The sequence below is a fragment of the Lissotriton vulgaris genome, chromosome 4_1, assembly GCF_964263255.1.
Source record: "Lissotriton vulgaris chromosome 4_1, aLisVul1.2, whole genome shotgun sequence".
In the NCBI taxonomy this organism is placed as follows: domain Eukaryota; kingdom Metazoa; phylum Chordata; class Amphibia; order Caudata; family Salamandridae; genus Lissotriton; species Lissotriton vulgaris.
Window position 1 is genome coordinate 819360042 of NC_141691.1, and position 12840 is coordinate 819372881.

Consider the following 12840-nt stretch of genomic DNA (forward strand, 5'->3'; position numbering starts at 1 on the left):
CCTTGTTTTTTATTTGTAAATGAGGCCCTTTCATGATGTCCGCAAGAAGATACAATGTAGTCAGTTGTCTATGTTGTAACTAAATAGAACATATGGTGGGCGGTCCTTTTAAGGGAAGAAACTACAAACCGGGACATGGATTGGCTACACTGCATATAAATTAGTATAATAATGCGGTTGTGGTAACAGTACAACTTTTGCTTTAGTGGACTTCTCGTTTCTTAAAAACATTGTTAATAACTTGTGATTAGTTTTGAGTGTGACCTGGGCAGATGTGGACAGACACCACCACCTCGACATTCTCACACTCACATTCATGAGTGAATCGCATGCTCTGCTGTTCCTCCGTTCAAATGTACTTCTGATCCTTCTGAGTGATGAGTGGGTTTTCATGCTTGTGCGTGATGTGTGCCTTCCCATCCTTGTTATGACAGGGCACATAAACTCCCTGAGCTAGAACTAGAGGTCCATTGGAACAGTTATATTACAAATGGTAAATATAGAGTTTAAGAATTCAATAAATTTACTGGGGTGAATAGAAAAGGGTTAACAATTAAGATTAAATGATTGTGCGTATCTCTTAGATTAAGACATTTTACATAGGCTATGAACGTTATCACAGAAGGTATGTCATACAGGAGCTGACAATGGCATCAAGGGCATTATTTGTAATATGGACTAGATGTATATTTGTGCTCCACTGGAGGTAATGATGTAGTGGCATATAAACTCCAGGTGGTGTTAGAACAATACATTTGCTTGGTACATAATTTTCCTGGTTTAACAATAGGCTGGATATCAAAAACCTACAGTAAGGAGGGTAAAGTACCGTAAAATAGAAGGAAGAAAGAAAGAATCAACAAGCGATGGCATAGCCAATAGCTCTCGCCTTTGGGACCTTATAAGTGTTTAGCCATGCAACACTTGATGTTGTTGCACCAAGGATATTGTGCTGGATAACTAAACACTTATAAAGTCCCAAAGGCGAGACCTATTGGCTATGCCAATGCTTGTTTTTATTGGCAGGCCTCTATGCCAGAAGGTTGCTCCCTCTTCGCTAATCTACTTCCCATAGCTATCCATCCACCAAAGCCCCACACAGAGGCCCCCCGCACACATTTATACGGTGTTCAGAGCAGGTGTTAAATGTATTCGTTATACCCCATAGAATTAAGGATAGTATGTATTTTCGCGACCAGTTAATCCTGTCCTACGTGTTTATTCCCCTTTCCATGAAGTGTAGCTCGTAATTGCGCATCACTGGTGTGGTGTTACCACTCAGTAACCTAAACTCCCCATGTAACGTTTGCACCCCGCCAGCACCGCGCAGTACACAATCAGGGCCTAAATGCGCAATTAATAATGCAAATTGCTGTTCATGATCAGGCTCCTGTAGACAAACTCAGGAATCTGCACCGGGGATATATCTTTTTTTAATGCAAGCGTTCTGAACAGAATACAGGCACAACAGTTTGGAAAAAGCATTACAGGGTATTTTTCTCTGCATGCCTATTGTACAATAGCACAGCGGGGATTTTCTCATTCGATCCAATTGTGCAGTGCTTTAACATCTCCACGCATTTCCACTTACTTCTCCATTAAGGCAGAATATGTCACAGGCATACTCCTGGAGATGTTCGGCTGTGCGGGCCTCCCAGAGGACTCTGTGAATGATTAAGGGTGGATCTTCAAGCCAGACCCTGTGAAGTATTTCAGCAAAATGTATTCTGCACCGCTGAGCCGTGCAGCCCCTACTCACTTGAAAAGAAATAGTCTGATAGAAAGATTAAATGGTATCTAAAAACTATGCACAGTATATTTGCAGAAGAGAATAGAGAGACTTTGGACACATTGCTTTCCTTATATTCCTCTTCACTTGCCAGAGAAGCCACTAGAGATTCAACCTGGTGTTCTGTTTTTGAGATTGAGGTTGTTGAATCCAGCTTGTAGAAAGTGTATAAGGGATCTCACATGATAAATAAAGGTATTAAATGAGAAAGTGGTCTGCCAATGTAAATCCTGTAGAGGAATGCTTTAAGACTTTTGGAACAGCTCTTGACCTTTAAGGAATCTGTGCACAATAACCTATGAAATTTCCAGCAGATATAAAAGATATGGTAAGAAAAGTGTGATTTTTGTAAAATAATAATAAAAAAAAGTCTGCATGCAGATAAATGAACCGCAACACTTTGTTATGAGATAGTGGAAAAATATATTAGTATTCATGAAAGAATAGCGCTGACCTACTAGTTTCCCACGCCCAACTCATTGGGTGCATTCCAGATAGCAATGTGTTGTTCATATGGAAAAATAAGCAATGTCAATGGCTTTTGTTGCTTGCACACTGGAAAAGTTTTTCACAAGCTTCAAAGAGAGGAAGGCAATGTGTATGTGGGCATCAACAATGCAAGCTTATCTTACATTTACAGAGAGAAAATACTCAATAGCCATGGACTCGATACTTTACAGTCACAAAAAGGCACTGCATGGGCAGAATCAGTAAAAGATACACACATAAGCCTCTCTCACATATATATGTAGTTATGTCCCAGGTAGTCTTAGCCCATGCTTCATGACCCAAAAACATGTTTGTGGTGTTTTTTTGCATTCTGCTGTTGGTACAGCTACTTGAGGTAAAGGGAGCATGCAGAAAGACTGACCATCTGGCAGAACCCGGCTCTGAGACAGGGGAAGGAGAACAGGAAGTCAGTCTTCTTCAGACATAGGTAGGGAGGGAGGGAGGCGCACAGCAGAAGCAAGATGCTCCACATCACTATTATGTCCTGGATCAACACTCAGGATATGCAGCATTCGACAGTAGTTTGAGGTTTTCTATGATTCCCTGGCCTCTGGAATTAGACTGTGACAAAGAGAAGTTCAGAGACTACTAGTAGGTGCAGATAAAGCATTCCCAGGAGCGCAAGATCTTACTGTTGCCCGAGGAACATTTACCATGTCATACATGTGTCCCTCCCCCCACTAGTTTGCACAGAAAAGGAGCCTGAAAGGCCTACCAAGATGAGAATAAGGGGTGTGAGTAGCACCACATAACTATATGTAAATGGTTTCCATACCTCTCATCTGATATTATGCTCCTCAAATTCAGGCTGGGTATTCAGTATGCCTACCAACAGCACTGCCTCCTAGAGGCACATCACACACTCTTTATTTATTTATTTATTTATTTTTATTTTAGCTGTTTTATAACGCTCTCTATTACTACCAGAGTATCCTGGCGCGAGAAAGAAAAACAAGCAAGTGGCCTTCAGAGACAAAAGAGAGAAACTAATAGGCAATTCTAAAAAGATAATTTTTTAATGCTTTCTTAAAAGAGACGAAATTTTCAATTGATCTCAAAGTAAGGGGTAAAGTGTTCCATGTCCGAGCTGCGACAACCGCAAGCGAGTAGCCTCCCAGGCGTACTCGCTGAATGCGGGGCACCCTCAAGAAATTACAATCCGATGAGCGCAACGTCCGAGTGGGTACATAGCGGCTAAATTTGACTGCTTTGAAGGCTAAGGTAAGGATTTTAAAAGTTATCCGTTGCGCGATCGGCAACCAATGGAGTTCCTTCAAATGTGCTCGCACGCTTTCTCTACTTGGAATTTTGGATAATCTGCAGTCGAGCCACTAGGAAGGCTGGAGTACTGCTAAAAAGAGAGTTGGCGTAGTCGAGCCGGGATAAAATTAAAGCCCTCGCAACCAACTCTCTTGCAGAGGATGGCAAATAAGGAAAGAGCTTTCTCATGGCTTTAAGAGATCCGAAGCACACCCCTGTGAGATTTTTTATGTGTGCCTCGAATCTCAGATCCTCTCCAAACCAGACTCCCAAATTCTTTGCTGAGATAGTAACTGAGCCTGGCTGGGGAAAATCCGGCGGCCACAGGAGTTCTCTAAAATTGGGCGGGAATTGGCCATACAGCAAAATTTCAGTCTTGTCTTCGTTGCACTTCAGCTGTGCCACTGCTAACCAGTTAAACACAGCAGAAAGGCACGAACGGACAGTCTTGTATTAGTTGTTGAATCCTGCCAGGTAAATAGAAGCTGCGTATCATCTGCATACGCTATGATTTTTGCTTCCATTAGTAGTGCATCTGGTGCATATTGATAAGTGTGCACTTCCTGAAGAGAAATTCTGTCTCTATGCAAAGAAGCAAGACTACTACACGGAATAAATAGATTGACCCGACTCACACATTTGTCCACTCATAAATTCTTCCATGCACTCAATTATCCATTTAGTAAGAAATCCATTGATTCACCTATCCATGCAGTGATCCACAAACTCACTCACCTATTGGTGCCTTTATTTGCCAATTCAAAACTAGTCTATGCACACAGTCACTCACTCATCCATTCACTCATTCTCACATTCGTTCACTCACCCACCCAGACAATCACGAACACGTGCTTATCGACCAATCACAGAAGAACTACTTTCAGTTATAAAACAAGCATTGGCAATGCCAACAGGCCTGGTTTATGAATATACTGCGAAGCCAGACCTTACAATCCATGTCCCCTAATGACTATCCTCCTCCCATCAGTGCTGTTGTCAGAGAAAAGTGCCCTAAATGATCTAGTTATCTAATACACTTTGATAGCATTGCAATAGCCCATGTGTGACCCTGAAAGTTCAAGCTCACGCAGATGTATAAATAAACATAAAAAATCATAGCTGTGTGGAGGAAAAACACTTTTTGTGGGAGCACGCAACTTCTGCACAGTCAAAACATGTTCTCCTAGCTCCCAACATGTGGGAGGAGACAAAGCCCCTCTCATGGTGATACACACATAATTGTCTGGTGACAGGTTCGCTGTCAAGCCAGAGCATAACAAGCATTGGCAATGCTAATAGGTCTGGCTTTTAAGGAATGCTGCATGGTAATGTGAAGCATTACAAGTAAATAGCATGGAAATAGATATGTCTTTGAGTGGAAGCAAATAACTATAGCATATTATTGGTGTAGGTTAAAAGATCACATAACAGTAGTACTGTCAGCTGGACCTAAAAATCCATGTAGGTAAATGACTGCCCACCTTCCTTCTGTGCTGCTTCCAGAAAGCAAAACATACATTGTCTAGTTATCTAAGACACTTTATTAGCATACCAGTGTCATGTGTAGACCCCTGAAGATCCATGGGTTAGGCAGCTGCACTGTCACACCAGACCGTAAAAAGCATACTGATTGGAGATTACTGTTATCAATAAATGGCGTGCCGTTATGTGTAAGCTCGAGGAGAGGTTTGACTATTGTTACAAATATGTTATTGCCGTTTTAACTCAACATGCAAGTAGTCATGTGTTACCAAAAACTTGCGAGGCATGAAAAGCCTTGTACCATAATACATAAGTATTAGGAGTACATATAAGAATCACCATGAAAATCAGCACACATACATAGGTTAAACAAAACAGATCTACCTATAGCGAGACTACATTTAGTGCATCAGTGATTAGTCATCCCTTGGAAAAAAGTCCCTCTGAGATAGATGAACAGGGAATAGTATTTCTCATGTATTAAGAGTATAAGTTATGTTTGCTGTATGAGAAATACGCAAGATATGAATAATGTAACCGGGGAGAAATTGGGCAATGTAGAGAAGAGGAAGGGGAAAGGGTAGTGGGATAAATAGTGCAGACGTGGGACCGTATCTAAGTGCCAACATTTGATGGTGATGAGTGCAATTGCTTGCTTTTCTCCAGAACATTGAACTTGTCGAGAGATTGCCAGACAGCAGTGGAAATCTGGGGGCATCTCGGTTGGTTGGATTGTGATCCAGGGGCACCTCCTAGGAAAGAGACCCAAGTCCACCATCCATGGAAAGAAAGATGGTTGAAGAATTTCCACTCGGCCGAGATGACCTTCACAGTGATCATTAGGAGGAGATCCAGCAATGCATGTCAATCCTTTGAAGGTTAAACTTAGTCCTAGAAGCCCCAGGACCTAGAATCATCGTACTGGATCAGGGTATTCAAAATAACTAATAGGTGAATCTGGATTTGGTCCCAATACTGGGTAAGAAGGGCGCACTCATGTATTGGAGAGAGTTAATCCCGTCATTGCAATTCTAGCAAGGATCACTTTCCCGTAAATTTAGTTTATGTAATCTAGCTGGGGTCCAGTGTAATGAGTTCATAGAGAAGAATTTTGATTTGAAGGAGCGAGAGGGTTATTTTATTGTTCAAGGATAGTCTGCTAATATTCTGCCAGCTTCTTCTGAGATATGTTGGAACACTTTTAAGTCAAAGTGCTGGGCCCACATTGTATAGAGCAGCAACTGTTGAGGTCGAAGACGATTAGAGAGCGTTTTGTATATTTGGAGACAATGTGGCCTACACACAGCCAAGATGTCAAACACGCAGGAAGGGTTGGATATTCAGCCCGTCTAAGCTTAGACAATTTTACTTTTATTTTCAGGAAGCTATAAAAGTCTAACTTAGAGAGGTTTTGTAATTGTGCTAACCATGAGAAAGGCATAGGACTATTGTTGTCATCAAATAGATCACTAATCCGTGAAATGCCTCATAAAAGTGCATAAAATGTATAAAATACATACAGTAATAAATAATGACTAAAAGTACTCAACTGGTGCTTCTAAAATACGCCTACCCCGGTGTACCTAACCTAAGTCTAGTACGAGGGAAGAAGTAAGTGAGGAGTAGCTTAAGTTTAGTAGTTCTCTGCCAGGAATCTATTCCAAGAATTCTCTAAGAGGTCTAATCTGCTCCGTACCTTGGTTTTAGAATGAAGGAGGTCTTATATCTCTCTCTCTCAGGACTCGATTTCCCAGATACCCGCAAGGGTAAGCCGGAAACACTGGAGCTGGATTTCTCGGCAAGAGAAAAGACAGCGTCTCCCTCAGTGCGTCATTCGGAGGGTCGGCTTCCTTCGGCACTTGCTGCTGCAGCACGTCGGGCAAGTAGATAGTCGATCTGCTCCAAACCACTATGTGTTTGTCTAGGCAAACCTAGGCATATTTATACGTTGAAGGTGCTGAGTTTGACGCATGTTTGGACTTAATAACGTCACTCAAAGGCTCATTTCTTGGAAAACGCCAGGAGTTCTTGGAGAACTTAATATTCAAGCAGGGGGAAGTCCCTAGCTGCTGAAGGCAGATTTTTTAAAGAAATCGTTGTTGATTCTCGGACCTTAGTGGAAGTAGCCATGCCGTATTTGGGCTATATGGCTTAGGCCAAATATGGTAGTGATTTGTATGCCTATATAAGGATATGATAAAGTACACCTATATAAGGGCATGAATTGGGAAAATTACACTAGGGTCCTAGATTCATTTACAACACTGTAAGCTTATGTTAATAATTTTTTTGTTTACCTTCTGATGTGTTGTTTTGAAACTATAGCTTTAATGTTTATTCAAATACAGTGGCCTCTGAAGAAAGAGCTCTCTGTCCCGAAATGCATGAGGCAATGGCAAATCTGTAATGTGGAAGGCACAGATGAAGATTTTGTTATCCCATATGACCAATGGAATAATGTTTGATTGATGTTGTTAATAATTATAATACAGACAGTGTAAATCTTTATTTATTCACATACTGTGGCATTTGTGCTGAATACATGCATTATTTGGAAAACTAATTGGTTGTGGGAAAATGTGTTATTTACTTTGTATATATAGCAGGGTTTAATACAGCTGAATAAGTGTTTAAACAGTTGACATTGTATGTTAAACCCACAAGGCAGTGCACACAGTTTTTTCAGGCACAATGTGATTCTGAACACTCCTACATACAAATGTGTCCCAAAGTATCACGGGAAGGGTGACTGAATTCTGGTTTTCTCATAAAAAATGTTCAATTTACTTATTGAGCTCTTCAACATCAGTTTCATCGTCTAAAATGTCGGAATTCAACTGCCACACTCAGCTTTCACCTTTGTCCGGCTCGTATAAAATCGATATCGATAAAGCAGCGTTATCTGAGACAAAAATGGGATGAATCTTTTGATCAGAAGTACTTTGAGTAGTGAGGCTCCTGTCAACGGATAATCAATGCGAGAGAAACTGGAGTGGGGTGCAGAGAAGAAGGTAAATCGTTACCTTTAGGATTATGTAGCCTCCAAGCATCTAGGAAATGGTGAGAAGAGCATAAATTAATCATCTGTTTGTGAGCCCTGGAGGATCTAAATTTGAAGGCTAAATGTTGGCCTAAAATTGGATCCATTGGGTGGTTAATTAATCTTGAGAGATATAATTTTGTTTTTTATTAAGAAAGCCAGAATAATGGGTCATCAATGTTGTGAGCGTATATGTTCATCACATATAAATCCTGCTCACTGTTATTTAATCCAGAGTGAAGCCATCAGCCCATAGAATCATGTTCTGATGAAATTACCATTATGCCGGATTTCTTGGAAAAAAGTATGAGCACTCTGTTTTTTTCCCATGAGCTTTAGAGCAAGTGACATCAGACACCCAGTCTTTCCTCAACAGTAAAGCCTCTTTAAAACCTATCTTAGTTTCTTGTAAGAGTTCTATACCGCCCACCAAACGTTTAAAATAGTTAAATATATTTCTATTCCCTTTATTGGGGGATTTAGTCCCTTAGCATTTAGGGAGATGCCATTGGAAAGTATGTTGGTTTACTGATGACATTATAAAGTATGTTGGCTTATAGATATGCAGTCTGGATTAAGGAGCCAGAGCTTAGAGGCCATATGAGAGGGCATGTTATGTTATGTTATGTTATTAGGATATATACAGCGCACAAATCCCTAACAGTGTCTTGGCGCTAACAGTCCGGGAAGGAGGCAGGTGAACTATTCATTAAATAGTGAGGTCTTACAGAAGGATGGAAGAGATGGAAGATTTCTGATGGAGAAGGGGAGGGCATTACACAGTTTCGTGGGTTCCCACAGTAAAGCTTCTACCACCCCAGTTAGCCTTACCAAATCTTTGAGAGAGCATTAGTTTTGCCCCTTCGGATCTGAGACATCTGTTTGGGACGTACCAGTTTAGAGACCGCCTCAAAAACTGAGGGCCGATGTCATTGTGTGCCTTATATGTGACAAATAACGCCTTAAACTTAATACGAGCTTTGACTGGAAGCCAATGCAGTCTCCTAAGATGTTTACCTATGTGTGCTTCAGAGGGCAGCACACATAGAAAGAGAAAGAAACAAGGAGAGATAGAGATATTTCTTCTCATTACAACTCACCTGGGAAGGCGTGAGATTTTGGTGTATTTCCAGGTTGACAAGTTTTTGTAAATCTTGCACCAAAGACCAGGGGAGCAGCACAGGAACACCCACACAAAGCCTGTGGAATGCCTTCCCAGGGCAGAGTAATGCATTCAGTAAGACAAATTTTATTACTCACTTATATAGTCAGTCACGCACCTACTAAATCCTCCATCCACACACTTATACACCCACTCATTCTTCGATACACCTTGCCATATATATAAAAGATATTTAACCTTTATAGAAACACACAGTCACTGGATGATGCCATCAGTGATGTCATCTGTGATGTAATTTGAGATATAATCAGTGATGTCTTCAGTGATGTCACTGACCATGTCATGAGTGATATAATATGTGATGTCATCAGCAGTGCATCGAGAGGGTGCAAGTTATAGTTAGCTGAACTAACTATAACTCATCAAGAACAAAAAGGGGTTTGGCTTAGCGCAGTAAGGCTACGCCACAATCATAAACAACGAAACAAATGCCAATACTGCTCAATACTTTTTCTCTAAGACCACCCAAGGTGAGTACCACGCCCTCAACTTGATAGACAACTCTTTCAGTCAAGAAATATATCTCAAAAATTATTTTATTTATTTTGAAAATAAATTATTTCTTTTTTAGATTTTTATTTTTTATTTTTTTAAAACACTTTATTAAGGCTGATGAATCAATCCACATTAATAGAAAAGAAATAAATGGCATGTACACAGGAATATCGAGTAGAGCAAGCAGCATATCAAGCGGTACAAGGAAGTGTAAAGGAGGATTGAACAACAGTGCATCGTGGGTGATACAGTAGTAACATTTTCTGATAAGGCAACACATATGGAAAATAAATGAACAAATAATACGAAAAGTAAAGCAAGATAAAGGAGACAGAAATCATAGATATTAAATTGCAAGACTAATATAGCGATTCTACTAGTGCAATAGCAAGCATTACTGTTGACAACAACCACCCAATAGCAAAAATCAGATAATCTTCAGTGTAACCCGGCAAGGGTGTGAACGATGTGTAGGAGTCTACGTATACTGGTGATGACGGAAAAGGTCAAAGGAATTAACCGAACAGTGCACTAAACACCAGCAAGTACAAGTGGGTGTCCTCCGTGCTCGGAGCGTCAATGCTTACCGACTATCCAAAAACCCGACCCCAACTTCCAAGGGGTGGAGATTTGCCCCAGTAGAACCATCGCTATAGCGGAAGTAGGAGTGGGCATCCCATGGTCTAACCCATCCCGGTCGGTGTGTTAGGATGCAGGGACTAAGAGGGCGCCTCCTGTGTCTTCTCTGCAATATATTGGCGATACGGCCCCCAGATATCTGTAGGGCGGGAAGCGGCCGGAAGCTGCTCAGAGTACTCCACACTATTCACATTACAATATGCCACACTCCTGAGCCATGCCGCGACCGTAGGAGCGCGTCGCGAGCACCATAGTAGCGCAACTTCTCTCTTGGCCAGCAGGAAACAAATGGACGCCAATTTGCGAATTTTGCGGGGGAAGTTGGAAACGTATTCCAGCAGTGCAACCTCAGGCAGGACAGATAGGGGCAGACCCAGAACCTCACCCAGAGTGCTGTGTATCTCAACCCAGTAGGTATGCAACTTCGGGCAGGTCCAAGAAAGGTGTGCAAAGTCGGCCTGGGGGGCATTGCATTTGGGGCAAGTGTGGGGTCTGGTAGGGTCAATATTGTGTGCAAATGCTGGGGTGTGGTACAACCGTCTAAGGAATTTAAAGTGAATGAGTTCGTGTCTGCTGTTCATGGAGACCTTTCTTGTCATAGCACAACACGCTTCCCATTGGTCGTCGGCGATCTGTGTACCCAAATCCCGCTCCCAAGCGGCGCGAACCACCTCATCAGAAGCTGGGAGCGAGGACAAGCACAGCTTGTAGAGTTTGGACACTACGTGGGCTCCCGATGAGTTCTGTATGATGGCGGTAAGCGCCGGAGTGTCGTCGGGCGGAATGGGGAATGTGGGAAATGTAGCACGCATCAGCACCCGCACCCTCAGAAGCACGAACGTATCCATGAAAGTGCAATCAGTGAAGCGGGGGTCTTCTGTAGTAATAAATGCGTGGCCGTTAGGGAACAGATCGCCGATTGTGTGCAGTTGAAACTTTGAAAGGGTCCGGCGGATTACCATTTCACCCATGATAGGGAGCCAGTGGGGGTTTGGAAGTGGGAGGGCCGGAGAGTACAAGGTGTCAATGTGTAGCAAGCGTTTTAGTTTGTCCCAAGCCCAAGTTGTGGTGGTGAGTGGGAGTATATCATGTGGCTCTCGGGGGAGAACTTTGGGAAGAATCGCGGCAAGAGTTACAGGGAGCGCCGCGTCTGCTTCAGGTTTTAAATGTGGGATCCTGGCATCGAGATGATACCAAGAGTGGGCATAAGAGCACTGTGCAACCAGGTGGTAAAGGTAAAAATCCGGGACCCCAAAGCCGCCTTCTCGTAAGGTAGGGTCAGCGCGCGCCAGGCCAGTCGCGGACGCTTCCCTCCCCACACCAATCTCACCAAAGCCGTGCGCAGTTGTGTAAAAAAAACCTTGGTGAGAGGGATCGGTATGTTGTTGAAAAGGGTCAAAAAACGGGGCAGTACCACCATTTTAACAATGGCGATGCGGCCAGCCATCGATAAAGGGAGTCGAAGCCACCTGTCGGTGCTATCTTCTAGAAAATCAAGAGCAGGGCCATATATTTCTCCAAAAACACCATTGCTATTTCGTTGATGTACGGACCCGGATCCCGACACTCATCCTGAAGGGCAGACGTGTAGAGATGCCGGTAGTAGGTCAAAAAAGGCCAAGATTGCGAAGAGCCGCCTTAACACTTGTGTATTTCCTCCGCGCCTCTTGCACCATCAAGGTGTAGTCCGGGAAAAAAGACAGCTTGTCCCTTGCCACTGCACTTCCCCCATCTCTCTTGCAGCCCGCAGTGCGGCGTCCCGGTCTCGAAAGTTCATGATTCTGGCAATAATGGGTCGAGGCAGTTGTCCGGTGCGCGGTTTGGGACCCAAGGACCGATGCGCACGTTCCACCACGAAGCCAGCCGTGAAAGTGTCCTTACCGAACAGCTCAATTAGGAGATTTTCCACGAAAGTGTCAAACCGGCCAGTGGTGGTAGTCTCCGCCACGCCAAGGATTCTGATGTTGTTCCGCCGGCTACGTGCTTCTAAATTCTCGTTTTTGATGGCAACATCCTTGAGAATCTTTTCAATCCGTTCTAGCCGTTTCAAAGACTTGGAGGACCCGTCCTCCAAATCAGATATTCTAGACTCAGCTAAGTCAAGACGACGGTCATGAGCTTGCACCGTGGAACCTATGTCCGATAGTTTCTTCTCCACACTATCGAAGCGAGGGTCAAGGGCCATGAAGCCTGCACGCATCTCTCCCAACATGGCGGCCATCATGGCTGTAGCATCACCATTGTCTTGTAGAGCCTGGGCGCCCTAGGCCACCCCGGGGGGGGCGGGGGGGGGGAGGGTCGGCAGCAGGGAGCGGTGGTTTGTCGAAGCTGAGCGTCCTCTGGGCTGGATCCCTTTTCCCCATCGTGGAGGGCGTGCAGCGGGGTCGCAGTCGCAGCGACAGTGGCGGAGAGCAGGGATCAATGGTAAGCAGCCACAAGAGC

At 43.3% G+C, this 12840-nt stretch overlaps 1 non-coding gene across 1 annotated transcript; it reads left to right on the plus strand.

Moving 5' to 3' along the window:
- Positions 1-353: 353 nt before the first annotated feature.
- On the plus strand, positions 354-454 carry LOC147722627 (small nucleolar RNA U13). The gene has a single exon (XR_015295389.1). It is a non-coding gene; the product is annotated as a small nucleolar RNA U13 (small nucleolar RNA).
- Positions 455-12840: the final 12386 nt, after the last annotated feature.